Source organism: Boleophthalmus pectinirostris, unplaced genomic scaffold (assembly GCF_026225935.1).
Source record: "Boleophthalmus pectinirostris isolate CB_2022bp ecotype Guang Dong unplaced genomic scaffold, ASM2622593v1 HiC_scaffold_5, whole genome shotgun sequence".
Lineage (NCBI taxonomy): Eukaryota > Metazoa > Chordata > Actinopteri > Gobiiformes > Gobiidae > Boleophthalmus > Boleophthalmus pectinirostris.
In genome coordinates this window covers 33,638,676-33,656,867 of record NW_026571404.1, presented here as the reverse complement: position 1 = coordinate 33,656,867, position 18,192 = coordinate 33,638,676, and the positions used below count along the sequence as shown (strand labels likewise).

Sequence of the window (18,192 nt, the reverse complement as noted above, 5' to 3'; positions counted from 1 at the left end):
CGTACACAAAGTAATTCAAAGTGCTTTACAGAATAAGAAATACATTAAAATCATAATAAAAACAAATCAAAACATAAATAATCATGAAGATTAAAATTTAAAAAGAGAGACATAAATTGGAGAGAAGAGTGCGGAATGAAAACCTTTCAGTTATATGCACAGTTAAACAGAAATGTTTTGAGCCTGGATTTAAATAACGTCACAGAAGAGTCTGTCTCACATGTTCAGGAAGACTGTTCCAGGTTTTAGCTGCATGAACCTGAAACGCTGACTCCCCTTGTTTAGTCCTGACTCTGGGCACCAGCAGGAGGCTGGTCCCTGAGCTCCTCAGAGTGTGAGATGGTTCATATGACACTAACATATCACAGATGTACTTTGGTGCTCGGCCATGGAGAGACTTGTACACAAGCAGAGCTGCTTTAAAGTCTATACTCTGAGGCACAGGAAGCCAGTGCAGAGACCTGAGCACAGGACTTATGTGCTCGTATGTGTTCTAACGTGTTAAACATGGACATATTTGAATTATTCACTGTACTGAGCACCAGTCTACGGCCCTCGATCAGCCTCTGCTTTATCTGTGTTTAGATATGTGGCCCTTGATGAAAAAAGTTTGGACACCCCTGCTCTAAGTCAAAACATTTTTATTTTTATACCGCATTTAAAGGGATGATTCAGAGTTATTTCAACCTACGGTTCTTTGCACCACGACCTTTACGTTACATCTGTCGTCAGTTGTTGCTGGAGAATAGGATGGGTGTAATTGACAAACAAATCGGAAGAAATGGGTAAAAAATCGGATGCAAATTGGTGATAAAGGCAATTTGGGAACATAGGGCCTAATTTTGGAAAGAAAAAAAAAACTAAAAAACTTGAATGAGGGAACATAGGCACGCTCCGGTGAATACTAGTGATGTGCCAAGAGATTTGCCAGAGCTAGTTTTCTAGAGCCTACACTTCCAACAGATGTACAAAATACAGCCGCCAATGGTTGCCAGTGAGAGTGTTGCTAACCAAAACAGCACATCTTGTAACATGAGGCTAATGGTCCATGGGATTGCCCAATTTGGCACCTAGTCTGATTTGGCACAGTTTTTTATTAACTTGTTCACACTCTAAAACGTCTTTATTATACTTTTGTCTGCTGTGGCCGCAAATACTGCTCCATTTCAACATACGTATATCTGAGTTTTACTATTTACCTGAGTTTATTCTTGAAAATGATCAGCAAAAACAAGCAATCATTTTTGTCTGTCCTTCCAGGTTAGCTGTTGAACATCTGAAGTAAGGTATTTCTCAGCTCGTGTTTATAATAATAATAAAAATGCATTAGTCTTATATAGCTCTTTTCCAGACGCTCAAAGACCATTTTCAGTTTCATGTATTATTCATTCACTCCACAGTTATTGGTGGCGAGATACTATTGTAGCTTTGGATGCGAGGCTTCCAATCTGCATCATCGGCAATGTGGGTGAAGTGTCTTTTTGCCGCGCTGCACTGTGGTCTCCCATGGAAGTACGTTTGGCCACACATTGACCATTTAAATACTTCTTAATCCTGCTGCATGACCAATAGTAGCATAGTCAACACTACAACAGAAGATAAAATTATTCTAAATCTGAGATATTTCTCTTTGCAGCATAATAAAAGTACAGAAATTCTGAAATTATTTATCAGTATGCCTGTTATTTGATACAATAAGCCATAACATAGATTACCATCTTGAACGTGAACGTGAATGTGCACTTTAACTTTTTGGTTGGGGGTCTGTTACCTTCTTGTTTCTATGGATATGTCATCACTGTGCTTTGAATGTTCCACAATATGACATTAAACAGCTCTACCTTACAGTTATTCTTTTACATGTGGTTTTATTGCTCAAAACAACCTAGAAAAACAGACATACTGAGTTTGAGCGGTAGGGCTGGGTATCATTAAGAAGTTGTCAATACAATACATATCTCGATACAGTGAGCTTTCGATTCAACACAATATATTCCAAATCGATTCAATACGATTCAATAAAAAAATAAAGGCTAAATCATGGCTGTGATACTAAAAGTCTTTGTTAAACCACTTCTTGTGCAAAGCTAATTTGAAACCCACACATTTTACTCATCAAAACAGTGAATATGTCAGATGTGCTGCATAAAAGAGGTTCCTTCCACTAAACAATCAACTGTTAAAAAAAAGTTAAATATACCAAAAAATACTCAATGTATTGATGCAACAGCCCATGATATTGATACTGTATCATCACATTAAAGCAGACTTGTCAGACTCAGGCCCAGGGGCCCAATTTGGCCCTCAATATAACTATATTTGGCTCGTGAGCTCATATTAAATATGTATTAGAGCTGGTCCACTGGCTGCTGTGCTACTACTACTACTACTACTACTACTACTACTACTACTACTACTACTACTACTACTACTACTACTACTACTACTACTACTATTACTTTGATGAACTTGAATCTAAGAAGAGATCCCAAGTATTTGTATCTGCTTTGGACCCATGTGCATCAGAGTAGAGGAGTTCAAAAGCTACAGATTGGCCATATCTCGAAAGAAGAGAAAACATGCAGATGTTCCTGAAATGTTTCAATAAATATTTAGTTTGGCCCATGACGTAGTCCCAGTTTTTAATTTTGGCCTTTGTGAAGGTGAGTTTGACACCCCAGCATTAAAGGATGCAATTTTTTGCACACCCTTAGTGAACAGTGTTGCGTCTCCACAGATCTGACCCATAACTTGGTCTGGTTTGGTCTCCATGACGGTAGAAAGTATTAACGTCGACGTTAATGTGAAACATTCCAGACAAAGCAATAACATCTCCATGGAGAAAAGTGTTTCATGGACCCTCCACTAGAAAAGTTACACAATGCACCTTTAAGATATGACTTTTGAAAATACCAGATAATTGTTGTGGAATGAATTGTTGACATTGTGATAGTGTTGTCCAATCCAGTTTACTCCAGTCCATGCTTTCGTTGTGGGGAGTATTATACCTCGTCAAGATAGTCCACGATAACGAGGGCTGAGCTGGCGGTGCGGGGCCGGCACAGCACGTAATTGCAGCAGGAAGCCTCTTGATGCCGACATAGATGTAGACATGTGGAAGTAACAGTCTATAGATGTTCGCTGACATTTAGCTTTAAGGAAGTTATATAAGCCCAGGCTGATAACACACATGCCAGAGTTTCACATAATAACATGCGTACGGTGAACGCGCCCACTCCGCTCTAGACGACATTCATTATTTAAAACTGCAATGCGTAACATTTCTAGTGGACGGTTCACCACTTGATGCCTCCATGGAGGTGTTATTGCTTTGTCTAGAATGTTCCACATTATAGATTAAGCACATTATAGCACTACACTCCATTGCAATTCAGATCTGTGGAGAATCGCACCTCTTCACTGAAGGAATTAATGTATTTTAGAGCAACAGAACCCCCCGAAATGAAAAAATGCTTGATGGAAATATTTAAAGTCAGACCACGGAACATTCCAGGGAAAGCAATAACTAGGGTTGGGGTGTGCAAAAATATTGAAATATCGATATATTGCATCATTTACTGTGACGATACAGCATTGATATCATGGGCTACTGTATCGATATATCACCAAGAATGTTTTTGGTATATTTTACTAAATTATTTTGCTACAGAGCTACAGTTTTGTTGTTTGTTTAGAGGAAGGAAATTCATTTATGCGACACATTTGACATTCACTCTTTTGATGATTAAAATGGATGTGTTTCAAATTCACTTTGCACAAATAATGGTTTAACTTTTAGTATCACAGCCATGATTTTGCCATATTTTTCACTGAACCACATTAATATCGATTTGAAATATATTGTAACAAATCGAAAGCTCACTGCATCGAGATAAATATCGTATCGTGGCTTATGTATCGTATCGGCAACTTCTTAATGATACCCAGCCCTAGCAATAACATCTTCATGGAGAGATGAAATGAAAAACTACATCTTTACCTCTTCCCGACAGTTTAATTAATGTCTCTCCTCACTCTTCAACCTCATTTCACATTTAAATCTGTCCTGTCCAATAAAAACTGTAGCCCCAAAATAAGAAAATGAAGTAAAAAAAATATTTGCGTCAAAATTCAAAACCTGCAGACGCCTAGAAAAGTCAAAGTAAATCATGGTCACAATTTTATGCAGCGTTTTTCCACCTTCAAGGCTGAAAGCGCTTTACATAAAAAAAAAACAAAAACATCCTCATCCGTGTACACAGACACTAGAGGTGAAGTGAGTTAAGTGTCTTGCCCAAGGACACAACAACAGCGTTCATCTGTGGGCACTGGAATCACAACTCTATACACAGCACAGATTGATATTTGTGCTTATCAATAGATTCGTACATTTGTTTCTGCCTGTCTCATTTCATTCAACTCCAACTAGTGACTGAATATGAGCATAACGTGGAATAATTGAACCTACAACCTTTCATCTTTGGCCCTATTAAAGTTAGCACAATAGAAGTACCTGTTTTCTTCGTGCGCTCGCTGGTACACAGTCACTTGTACACAGTTTGCGTATTTCTCTGGCATTTGAATACCGCGGAGCCTGTAATTACAGTTGCCTCCATGTTCTGAGCAAACAGCAGTAGTAGATGTTGTAAAGGTCGCGTGTTTAATCAGGTCTGAGTATGGAGATTAGAAAGTACTGTTACTGCGGCGGACGTATGCTTCCCTTAGTGCTTCATCGCCATGACGACAGACCCAGATAAGACACAGCGAGGAGACGCTTTGTAATGAAGATGAGAGTGTGTCCAATTTATCGGTTTAAATCGTAGACTGTGTTTATAAATGGACATAAATGACCTGATAGCCTGTCGCATTCCAAATGGGAAGTGAGCATGGGGGCGTTTCTGGCTCCACCAACTCTGGTTCCAGCTGACTTGTAAAATTGTCACTCCTTTCTTTGTTACAGCTGCATTGCTCGAATTAACCCGCTCTACATGATCCTGGTGTTTTTTATTTCAGTATTTTGAACTGGCTTCATATTCGCCCCTATAACCTCCAGCCTCGATGAGCTTCATTTGACTAGAGCCGAATGCTATGGGTGATGTCACACTCCCTTAGTCCACTTCTTTATACAGTCTTTGGTTTAAAAACATGAATTTCTGATGGATGATGAAAAGTTGGGAGCGTTGCTGTTAATTAATAAATTACAAATAAATTCAAAAAAAAAATATCTTTTGAATGGGCAAATGGAAATCCAAAGTCTGAAAATGTCATCTTCCAAGTCATGTAATTTTAGTATCCTTTTCATGCAACTACAGCGTTCTGTTAAGTTCTCATTTGGCTATTATGATTATTTCTGAATGTATGCGCCTTTTCTTTAAAAAAGACAACAATAACGTATTTTGAATGTTAAAAAATTATAATCCCAAACCATAAAGTGAATGGAAAGGCTTAACATTTCATATTTAGCCCTAAAAGTCTGATCAGTTCTACACATTCTGCACAGGTGCCGTAAAGTCATGGAAAATTCAGTTTAGGTCATGAAAAAGTAATGAAAAAGTTTTGAAATTTTATCAGTGAAAAAGTGAGAACCCTGCACCCCTCTGGTCTATAAATAATGTATTTCTATCCCAGATAAATACATTTTATATATATTTTCACAAAGCTAGTTGTAAACTTCTTGATATCTTAACATAAATTTTGCCTGGACTATAGACTTTAAAAGCTTAATACCAGTATATTAACGGTTATCGTGTCCACTCCAAAAAAATCAATATCAGACCATTACTACTCATAAAAATCTCAAAGTCCAACTATGAAATCTGTAACTGTCAATCTTGTTACGAGGGACTGTTAGACTGTTGTATTAACTAACTGATATACTCATTACACATATTGCACAAGAATCATTGTAATTTTAAGATAGTGTCCTTATCAAGAGGAACAAGCACACACAGAGCACTGCACACTCAACAGTGTGTCTGCGCCATATCTCTGACCCTGATTAACACTGCACAGTAGCCGTTAGCCTCCGTCAAACTTCCACTGAGGTTTTGAACTCCACTTTAGTCAGCGGTGGTGTGCAAAAACGGTTCCACGCTGCTGTTTCGACATATCGCTATTTAGATATTGACGTCTAATTGTCAGAGTAGCGGCATAAACATTATTTTTCAAGCGTCTCACTACTTCACCATTATTTTTTTATTATCGGAATAGCTGCACTTTACTATTTTTCAAACATTCCTCTTTTTCGACATGAATAATATTAGTTTGATGGCCTATTACACTTTGCTTACGTATACTTAGAATACTTAGGTCACACAGGATATCAGACGGTGGGAAAATCTCCGAACTGATCGCCACGGGAAAAAGGTCATGCATTTTAAAAAAGAGCATAGGCCTTTGGGAAAATATCTCATCTAAAACGGAGGCGAAATGAATGAAGCTCTTTGTACTTCATTTATTAGTTTTTGTGATTAAAAACATCGAAGAACAACGAGAAATGCACTTGGGTAGACCATCGCAACTCTCAAAAAAACCCTAAAAAGTGTCGGAAAACTGGCACGTCTAAATAGAGACATGTCGTAAGGATGTTGGGATATCGGAATAGGCGTTAGACCCCTGCAAAAATATTGAAATCGACATATCGTGATAGAAAATTTGGTGGTTCCGCATTGTTATCATGGGCTGCTTGTATCGATATATCGGCAAGACTATTTTTCTGGTGTCTTTTAGCAATTATTTTTGCGACTGCATGATAATTTTGCTCCTTCTTTAGTGGACGCAAACAACACAATTGACATATTCACTGTTTTGATGATTAAAATAGATGTATTTCATATGAACTTTGCACAGGTGGTGGTTCAAACAAACAAATTTTCGTTTTCGTATTGAATCGTGAGGGACCCTGTGATTCCCAGGCCCACATGTCCCGGGTTCGTTTTTCTCCACTACCCTTTCTGATTCACATGCACATGCACTGCCCATTACATAACCCTGATTGATTACTCATTATACGACCCACACAGGGCGCGCTACAGGCTGCATCTCAATGGGGCTTAAGTCTTTTCAATGGCTGCTTTGTCCTGGCGTGCTAGTTGTTGCTTATTTGGAATTTAAAATGTTTGGGATGAGCTTTTATTGGGATTTGGTTATGATTGTAAATAACAGATGTGGAAAAAGTGGAACTCTGTCACCATATTAGTGCTGTCACAAGGCAAGAACTTGAAATTTGATATTAATACTAAGGAATAGACTTGATACTGAATGCAGATTGCCACAGTGGTAATGAAAAACACTTTTTTCTTTAGACAATAGAATGTGAGTTTCAACTTTAAATCATAGTACTTTAATATTACCATTACCTTATATCTGTGTAATTGTATATTTGTATTTTATTTGCTGTTATACTTGTTCTGATGCAGCTCAAGATCATTCTAAAACTATTCAGGAAAGCTTCATTTCTGTCCTCTTAATGTGACTTTAACAATGTAACAATAACTGAAATATCGTGATATCGTGTTGTCAAAAGTCTCACAATAATTTCATGGGTTGTCACAATATATCGAATTACAAGTTCCTTTGCTTAAATGCATGGTTTTGTAGTAGCAACAGCTTATAAACATCTGGAACTACATATCCCATGATTCATTTCAGTGCAGACAACATGAAGAGATATGTTTTTTACTTGAATTCTTGGGATTATGCTGGAAATAATTCACACCAAAATCTTGTCAAGGTATTTTAAAAACAAAAAAGTCTCCTATCTACAATTATATCAGCCTCTCCAAAATATCGTAATAAATATCGTACCGTGAGATGCATATCGTGATAATATCGTACAGAGAGATTTGGATATTGTTACATCTCTAGTAATATTAATACCTGCTTAAAAATAGCATTCTATTCTGTTTTGTTTTGTTTTGTTTAATCATTTGGATATCAGAATGAGTATTGAGTATCAAGTTTATTCCTTAGTATCGAAATTGAATTTGAAATGTTCAGAAAGAATGTTAGTATCATGAAAACACTGAGTAATTGTAGTCATGATAATACAGAATTGAGATATTATGTATTTATTTTAATTAACGTTCAAGATAGCTCAATTTTCTCAGAACAAACATGGCTTACAATAGGGTCCGGTCAAGCGGTAACGGAGGGAAACGGGCAGATTTTTTACATTCAAATAGCTTTTATTCAGAAACTAGAGGGACTATTGAAATAAGTAAAGTATCAGAATGTAGGAAAGAGTTACACTCCAACAGGGTCAAGTTAAACCTGTGATATTCTTTCAAGTTGTTGACAAAAAATTTAAAAAACTCATGTCGGTAACGGAGGGAATGAAATATGCAGCACTTTTTGAGCAATAAATCCAAACAGTGATAACTAGCGGTTCTCACTTCCATATCCTTAACAAACTGGTTTGAATATTTGCTTCATATAGTTTTCTACTGAAGGCTCTATCAAGTGGTGGTTTGAATATTGGTTAATGAAGTTACACATTGAGTTGAAGCTTAAACATTGAGATCTTATCTGTTGAACAGTACCATTGTGTTTCCTACATAATGGGTAACCTATGTGCTTCTAAGCAAATTCCTTTGCAGAACTGGGACCATGGAGATAACCAACTGGCTTATCTAAACAGACTTGGTGTGATTTACAATGGTTAGGAGGGGGTTGTCACTTCCCCCAAAGAAGAAATGCTGACACTTCAAGGCGACGATTCAAGGCGGGAACCTGCTCAACATATTATATGCATATTCATATGGATGTTTATAAAAACTGTGTTGAAGTATTCAGAAGGGGTCAGATGCCTGATGTAAGCCCTATGTAACTTTGTAGGCAGTTAGGGACAACGATCTGACCCAGAGCTCTGTATTAGAATTGTATTGTATAGGGAATAAATTATTTTTGATTTTAATCGATCGATTCCAGTGGTCATTTTTAAGAGAACACGCTGAATGTTTTTTTTTGAGGATACCTAACACTACCATATGGTACAAGATTAGGCTGAAAAACCTCTTACTTTTTGAGTAATGAGATTTTTTATTAAGAAAGGTCATGGTAACGGAGGGAAAAGTAACGGAGGGAAAATTGTGCAAACAAGTAGAAGGTGCAGGATTTTGCATAATTTGTCAGCTTTTTTCTTCCGAATACTTTAATATTACTTCAAAATGAAAGGAAACTATATCTATAAAATCTTTCCAAGGAAATTTTTATCATTTTAAATACATTTTGAAAAATCATGTACTTTCATCAACAGTTCAAAGATGGAATAACACAAGATATGATGAAATACATCCATTTATTTACATGATTTGCAGGTCTTTGAAATTTGGGAAATAATTTTAGTTCCATGTTTCATACATGGTCTGTTTAAAACATATGGAACTTTAGAACCAAAAATGGTAGAGAAAAAAGGTCAACAGTGTCATAAACTAGAGTACATATGTATCTGTTCAATACATTTTTATATCAGATGCATTAACTTGAATTTTTGGCCTTGCTGTTTACTTCTGCTTGACTGGGCCCAGTATCTGACAAACACATGTCATTATCAGTGTTTTGCTGCAGCACTTTAGAGTTAAGGTGGCCGCCTTGACAACAAGTGGGCCCCGCCTTGACTATGTCCCTCCGAACCACGTGACTTCTCGCATAACTACGGTCGTCGCACGGAATCTTGGCACAGCACCGCACTCCTCACTTCTTCACACTGATAATGCCACTTTTGCAATATATTAAAGGTGAAAGAAATGTGAAATGTCCCACAGTTGATACTTTGCAATGACATCATGCTGGGGGTGTTCTACATGCATGTCTACTGGCGGAAGGTTTAAGAGTCACAATGTGTGACACAGTAGCAAACACTGACAAAAATGTTTAAACACAGTCTTAAAACAAAAAAAAACAATGTATTTTTTTCACATGAGATCAGCTCACCTGTTGTAGTTCCAAGTAAATCAACTCTTGTCACATTGTGTTAAAGCAAAGCTCAGATTAAGTGTAATTTGAGTAACAGAGTTTCTAACACAGCAGTACTTTCAGTTAGCCTCACAGCCCGAGGAATGTTGATGACATGAAGTGCAAAGTATATCAATGCCATAAACAAGCGTGTGGCAGGCTCTCCATCACAAATGTTCCTGGGTGCTCCTTTAAGCTGCTCTTAAGTCTGTTTAACGCTCCAAACATTGTGACAGTTTGGAGAGGCCCTGCAGGAGCTGTTGTGTAACACTGGGCTGGTGCAGAGCCAGAGGGACGGACTTAAGATGCCACAGAGCTCCAGAGCTTTAGATTTAGGCTCATTAGTAGAACTGTCATGAATGAGTCCAGCCTCACACCATACACCAACACACTGGGAGGAACAGGGGGGAGAAGAAAGGAGAAACAGGGAGAAATCGGGAGAAACGGGGAGAAAGGGAGAGGAACCGAGAGAGAAACGGGGTCAAACCGGGACAGAAACCTGGAGAGAACCTGGGAGAGAACCTGGGAGAGAAACCTGGAGAGAACCTGGGAGAGAACTGGGGAGAGAAACTGGGAGAGAAACTGGGAGAGAAACTGGGAGAGAAACCGGGAGAGAAACTGTGAGGAACAGGGAGAAATAGAGGCTTATAAGCACAGCAGACAGACCCGAATGTAGATGAGAGAAAAGAACATGATCACAAGCTTGAGCTCAACTTATTACTTCAATTACTTCAACTTATTACTTCAGTTAGTCTGTATTAAATAATTTAGACTATTTGCAACAACTTTATTCACCAAACCTTGCATTTAAAGGAAGTGTATGTAAGAATTTGCATTTTAAATTCCTTAAACTTGACCTATCTTTGTCCTCATATACAAGGTAAACATGTTTTAGATTCGTGATGCTGATTTATTCTAAATTTAAAAAGCCATAGGAAATGATGACCAGGTTTCTTATGTTATAATTTATTGCTTTGGTTCTCAAGGTTCTCAGAAAGCAGAATGAGCACCATATCAGTCTCAGTGAGTTCTGGAGGTTCTGAGCTTCCACATGAACCTGTCCATAAACTGAGAATGAGAGAAACTTGGATGTGTCTCTATCTCCAGGTTAAAACACTGGTAACACAGGTTCAATTCCAGGTCAGTTCCGACATACCTTCATTACAACATTCTTCTATTTACACGTGCCGGTTTTCCGACACTTTTATTATCGCTATTCCAACTCATCATGTGTGTGTGTTTTGTGCTGCGAGAGGGTCATCTCACTGAGCTGCCGCAATGAACTTGACTGGTTATTTATTTAGGCTTTATGGTGTTCTCTGCAGATCGCCTACATGACCAAATGAATGAAACACAAAGGCCCATGCAGCCTCCCTTTTAGATGAGGTATTGTCCTGAAGGCTTCTTTGTAAAATGCATGACTGATTCTTTTTTAAAATGCAAGACTGTTTCCCACGGCTATCAGTTTTTAGGTTTTTCCACTGTCTGATATCCTCTGTGGCCAAAGTATTCTCAGATCAAGTACTTTGCACTGGCCCAAGCAACTTATGATATATGGGAGTGCAAAGTAAAATAGGTAGGGGTGTAACGATATCCAAGTCTCACGATATAATATCGTCACGGTATGAACCTCACAGTACGATATTTATTGCAATATCGTGGGAAAGCTCACGATTAGGGATGTAACAATATCCAAATCTCTTTGTATGATATTTTCTCGATATACATCTCATGGTAAGATATTTATTGCAATATTTTCTGGAGGCAAACAAAACTGTTAATATGTTACTTTTTCCTTTTAAAATGCCTCGACAAGATTTAATCCAAAGAACTAAGACTTAAAAGTGCTTAGAACTGTTATTTCTTCATGTAGTCTACATTGAAATAGAGTGAAGGATCATGGTCTATGTAGTTCTATGTCTTTTTTTAACTAATGCTGCACCATAACTTTTAATTCAAGCAAAGAGACTTATAATTCGATATATTATGAGGGTCCATGATATTATTGTGAGAACTTTGACGATACAGTTATTGTTACATCCCTAATAATAGGCTATCACATTAATATTATTCATGACGGAAAAGCGGAATGTTTAAAAAATAGTAAATGTTGCTTCTCCAACAATGGAAAAAACATGTTGAAGTAGTAGGACGCTTGAAAAATAATGTTTGTCTGACAATTAGACGTCAGTGTCCAAATAGCGGAATGTCAGAAGAAGCAGCATGTAACCAGTTCCAGGCTACATGGTGGTGTGGATTGTGTGAATTACCCTTATTATACTTAACCTGATTCATCAGCTGGTTTCACTTCGTGGAAACCGTCTGACCTCAAAGCATTAGGATTCGTTCACTTGACTGTAGGTGGGTACTTTTTTATTTAACCAATCACTGTTATTTGGTTGTGACATATGTAATGCACCAAATCCTGTAGGAAGAAGGGCAGTAACATCTTTCCCCTTGATAAAATTCACTAAACATTCTCTTTGTTCGGTCTTTAAATCCTCAATCTCGGGAATCATTGCCAACACAGAATGTATGTCTTCGTCTACATCCATCTCGACCTCTTTGTTTACTATTGCACTGTACCACAAAAGAGACCCAGACAGGCGCTTGAGTTTGACGTCATGGCTTCACAGCTCTTCACTGATTGGCCGGTGTGCGGTCTACAACTTCCAGGGTTCTTGCAAATGGTCTAGTGTATTTTGATTTCTGACCTAGTTGCTGGCGAGAAATGAAATTGAGCAGAGGCACTAGGTGGCACTAGCTTGGCTATATTATACCTGCATCAGAGAAGTGAATTGTTGATCTGTGTTTGTGTATCTGTCTATGCCTATTGAAATAAACAATAAATTCCAGTTATCCGACAATAAATCCAGTTATGTTACGCAGTTTCAGTGGCGTCTTTTAGCTTATTCATTCATTTCACATTTACTCCAATAGACATTTTTAAAAACAACATAATGAAGTTAATATTATGTACCCACTGAGAATACGGAGCTGGTCAGTTTCCTTTTTGTCATAGTTCTCACATGATATTACATTACTTTACTACACTACTTTTTTTACATCTCACTGACACATGGTAATAGGCTGGTATAATAATAGTAACTGTACTATTACCATCGACATAATAAAATGTAACTGCAAAAGTAAACTATGAACTTTAATGCACTGGCTCTGTTCTAATAGGTCAGGAAGACTTTTTAAAAATTCCATCAAATCAACTTTTACCGGAATTGATCTAGTTATAGCTAATCTTGTTAAAGGAGAAGTCCGCAGAAGATTGAGAACAGCAGTGATCTGAATATCTGTGTGCCGTACACTAAATGTCCCAGTGGCATTTAGATGCTGGATGTGTAATGGAATACAATAGTCTGAGTGAACTTTTAAAGCACCCATAAAAATTGACTTTATTTGACCTGAATGCGCCCTCTGCTGGCAATAATAGCATTGTCCTTGCACTGAACTTAAAGTGTTTTTTTTGTAGCTGAGCAAAATTTGTGTTATCTCAGTACAGATATATTGTAAAATCAGCTCTTCAGGTAAAAATGAAGACCTCGTATGAAGCCTTGAGAATCAGGAAGTGCACTGTTACAATGCTAATGTTTTGGATTTGCTGATTTTCCTTGTATTCAGAGCAAAATGTGTTATCCCAGTACAGATATATTTATTGTAAAAAGAAAGAATCTCTTGGGGTCAAAACGAGACAACTTATCAAGCTCAGAGAATCAGGAAGTGCACTGATACCATGCTGATGTTTTTTAGCAATTCCGGTAAAACTGTCTGACCTCTGAAAGTTGTCAAAAGCACTTATAAACTCTTCGTGGTGAATAATTAGGAGGCTCTGAATGCTTAAAGTAAGTGGGGAATAACTTTTGGACCACTGCAAACTGTTTAAATAATAAAGTTCTGTTCTATAAATCATGTACAATTCCTGCAAAGCTGCATCTTGGTTTATAGTGCTCTTTTTTGAAGGGGTATTCAACTTAGGCTGAATCCCATTACACCCCTTGACCATCCCACTTTCCCCTACCTCTCAGTTTTGTGCGTTCACGTTTAGGGGTAGGGGGGTCCCAGTTACCGTTATGGCAAAGGCGCAGGGGAAAGTGGTAAGGTTACGAAGATTTTTCAGGGGCACACTCCAAACAGACAGTGTTGGGGAGTAACAGATTACATGTACCAGAGTTACGTTATCAGAGTACAAATTATGAGTAACTGTATTCGGTTACAGTTACTGTTTAAGTGAGTAGTAATTAGATTACAGTTACTTGGTTGAAATGAATGGATTACACCGAGGTATTTTCCTGTTTTCACATTTTGGGCTATATCCCCCTTTTTTTTTTTTTTTTTTTTGTAATTCCACTTATTGCCGGACACTAAAAATCAGGTCTAAACCCAGGTCTAAAACCAGGTCTAAACCAGGTCTAAACCAGATATAAACCAGGACTAAACCAAGACTAAACCACGTCTAAACCAGGACTAAACCAAGACTAAATCAGGACTAAAACCAGGTCTAAACTATGTCTCAAACAGGATTTAACAGGACTAACCCCTACTGTGTCTCCTCCTCTTCTATCAATAATATTTTTAATACGGTTAAGTAAAGTCTCAGCTTTTTATTTTCTTTTAGCAGACAAAACATCTCATGTGAAGATTTCCTCGTCTTTGCTCCTCTACAGCAAATCAAGTAATCCAAAGTTTTCAGATTACATTACTCACTTTAAGTAATTTAATGGATTACGTTACAAACTACATTTTGGGGTCTGTAATCTGTAGGGGAATACATTTTAAAAGTAACCTTCCCAACACTGCAAACAGAGGGGTATGAGCAATTTCCCAGAATGCCATGTGAATCACTGGCAAGATGGCTGCTACCATGACCACAAAGGAAGAAGTTCACAAGTTGTAGACGGCATGTTGGATTCTGGCAAAAGCTCGTCGCTTCTGTTTATGTAAAAGCTGGCGGAGACTACTGATTGTCGAAGGGGTGTTCCAATTCATAGGGGTTTACTTTCAACCCCTACCCCTTGTTGCTCAGTTTCAAGGAGCAAGGGGTCGGGGTAGGGGTAGAAATTAGAAATGGGGTTGGCCCTTAAAGGTCATGTTATAATGTTGTTACCACGTTAAAAACATACCTGGAGTTGTGTTTTAGTTCATTCACACATTAATCCTTTACTCACACAGTAATCCTTTATTATTAGTCTGTCTACATCTCCAAAGTTCAAAATGCTCTGTTCCACCTTGTGATGTCATGTAGTGGTAGTTTTATTCATGTTAACAGCTACTTTTGACATTTGGTTTAGTAGAGTTTGGCAATTCCAGGTCTGAACTCATCCAGATGATTCTAGTGAAGGTGTATGGAGTTTAAAAACACAGTGGAGCACCTGTATTACATCACAAAGTGGAAGAGAGTGTTTCAGTTTGAGAGAAGAACTTGGTCTAAACACGCAGGGTTTGTGTATTAAACATGTGTGAATGAAACCAAACACAACTCCAAGTCTGTTTGTGATGAGGACACAACTTTATAACATCAGGAAATAGAGTAATATGAGCCCTTTAAGTATAATAGCTACACTCTGCTAATATGAAAAGACTTGTTTGACAATGTTTCGGTCACGGTCCTCTTCTCTGATCGGACGTTTAAAACAGAATGGGACAGGAAGTATGACGACCAAATAATTCCAAGTGAAATTCCTTGCCACTCACAGAGAAACAGCTAAAGGGTTGATGTCTAGAGATCTGTAAATTACATAAGACTACAATGACTTCTATAACAAAATGTGAGCAGTTAAAGTATAATTTAACAAGACAACACAAGAGCTTTGTATTTGGCATATCTTTGTAAACCAGATTCTCTCATTATACATATTTTTTTTAGATTTTTATTTAGGCATAGAACAGGTGCAAAACTTACTACTCCACTATGTATTTGAGCAAAAAAATAGCTCTTGAATTCAAAATAAACAGCGTAATATCTGCATCTGATTATAAAGCTTTGTATTGTCAGATAATCAGGAAGTGTGTGTTATCATGCTAGCTGTTATTTGATTTAGAGTGACAGCAAAACTCTAGCCTGACTCATCAGCCGATTTCACTTCGTGGAAACCGTCTGGCCTCGCAGCATTAGAATTCATTCGCTTGACAGTAGGTGGGTACTTTTTTTTTTAACCAATCGCTGCTATTTGGTTGTGACATATGTAATGCGCCGCTAATGGGGTTAACTGGTATATTCAGCTTTTCCCAAATCCCGTAGGAAGAAGGGCAATAATGTCTTTCCCCTTGATAAAATTCACCAAACATTCTCTTTAATCCGTCTTTAAATCCTCGATCTTGGGAATCGTTGCCAACACAGAATGTATGGCTTTTCGCTGATTGGCTGGTGCCCGAACTCACACTTCCGTGGTTTGCGAACTGTCTAGTGTATTTTGATTTCTGACCTAGTTACTGGAGAGAAATGAAATTGATCGGAGGCACTAGGTGGCGCCGACCTGGCTCACAAAAGCTCTGTTCTGGTCTCTGAAAGTTTTTATCAAAAGTGCTTAGTGCGATTGAATAATGATCTGAATTCATAACACAAGTGAGGAATAACTTTGGATCAGAACTAGTATTGTTTTCCCCTTTTTAAGACACATTTTCTTTTTTCTTTTGTTTTGTTTTGTTTGGAATAGTGGTATGCAACGTGTGAGAGTCTTTGCAGGATAATTTTTCAGATCTGCAAAATTCAAATCCGAGCGTCCCTGTGTACATTCCTCGGGTTTGGCTTCTGCTGCACGTGTTGTCAAAATGAAAACTTCTCTTTTCAATGGGCAACAAAACACCAATCTCTCATGATGCATTGCCCAGGGTGGCTAAATGTTTTCATACAACAGACTTCCACAGAATAACATTATCTTTTGTGATGCTAAAAAGGTTTTGTTGGTTCAGCACACATTGTTGTTATGATTGTGAGATACAGCGGGTTCCATGTGAAGTCAACAAACGTCTCCTTCTCGTCTCCCTCTTGGATTTGATTCAAACTTTTCATGGCCATTGGTTGTATAAACATTTGCAGGGTTCAGATGACGTCACAACATTCTGTAGACCAATATTATTTAATAGACACAGGGGGCAGTAAAGTCAGATGGAATGCAGATTTTTGTTGTAATACACTGAGTTCTTGTGTCTAGTCACTAAAAAAAAGATCAGGTTTATTATTATTATACCTTTTGGATATTTCATTAGTAAAGTACAGTGTAAATGTAGGGTTTCAGAAGATGTCATAACATTCTATAGGCCAAGAGTCTCCAACCTGTAGCTCGGTAGCTACCAGCAGCTCTCCACCTCCTTCTAAGTAGCTAAAGGAATTCTGACTGACGGTATTTTTCGGACTATAAGTTGCTCCAGAGTATAAGTCGCATCAGCCATAAAATGTGTAGAAACAAGAAAAAAAAAACATATATAAATCACACTTTTTGGGGGAAATTTATTTTATAACATCAGAACTAGGAACCAACATTTCATCTTGAAAGTCAAGTTCTAGTAAAAACAATAGAACAGAGAACAACAGACTGTTAACGAAACATATGAACAGTTCTTCAGATAAACTATAAACAACAGAACAGAACAAGTTTACAAAACTCTCGATCATCAGTTCCAGTTCAGAATTATTCTGGCCTTTCTGAATCTCGACAGGATGGTTTCGGTTGTCGCTGAAGTCACTTAAATGTTAAATTTTTAGTGGTACAGAAGTAATGGTGCGATCGACTGACATGATCCCAGACAGGACAGAGGCTCTTTCTGCAGAAGACATGTGCAGTAGAGTGAAGTGACAGTGGTACAGGAGGAACAGGAGCAGCAGATACTGACACACAAGACTAGAGCGCCCTCTTGAGGCTGTCAGTGTGAAAATTTTAATATATAAGTCACACCGGAGTATAAGTCGCAGAAAACACCCAAACCATGAAAGAAGTGTGATTAATAGTCCGAAAAATACGATATACACATTGTGCTGAATGACTCAAATTTGATGACCTACCATTGTTAAAGTATCACTTTGATGCTGAACTTTGTGCACTAATAAATGGATACATTTTTATTTTTATAGGTACCTAACTCGGTAAGCTCACCAGAACATTGGAGACCTCTGTTCTAGACTAATATTAATTCATACAAATGGGGGGCAGCAAAATCGAATATTGTTAAAATACAAAATCATGTTGTAATACAGTGAGTTCTTGGATTTAGTTAATAATTGAAAAT

The 18,192-nt window shown here is 37.7% G+C and overlaps 1 protein-coding gene and 1 long non-coding RNA gene across 4 annotated transcripts in view; both read left to right on the top strand.

Moving 5' to 3' along the window:
- LOC129411532 (uncharacterized) overlaps window positions 1-8,914 on the top strand; it is a 35,265-nt gene extending 26,351 nt beyond the window's left edge. The window contains exon 3 of the long non-coding RNA XR_008633340.1: window positions 8,598-8,914. This is a non-coding gene — a long non-coding RNA (uncharacterized LOC129411532). The remainder of the gene's footprint in view (window positions 1-8,597) is intronic.
- The window catches only part of marchf8 (membrane-associated ring finger (C3HC4) 8), a 435,761-nt gene that overhangs the window by 279,944 nt on the left and 137,625 nt on the right, over window positions 1-18,192 (top strand). The gene's annotated exons all lie outside the window — the stretch shown is intronic.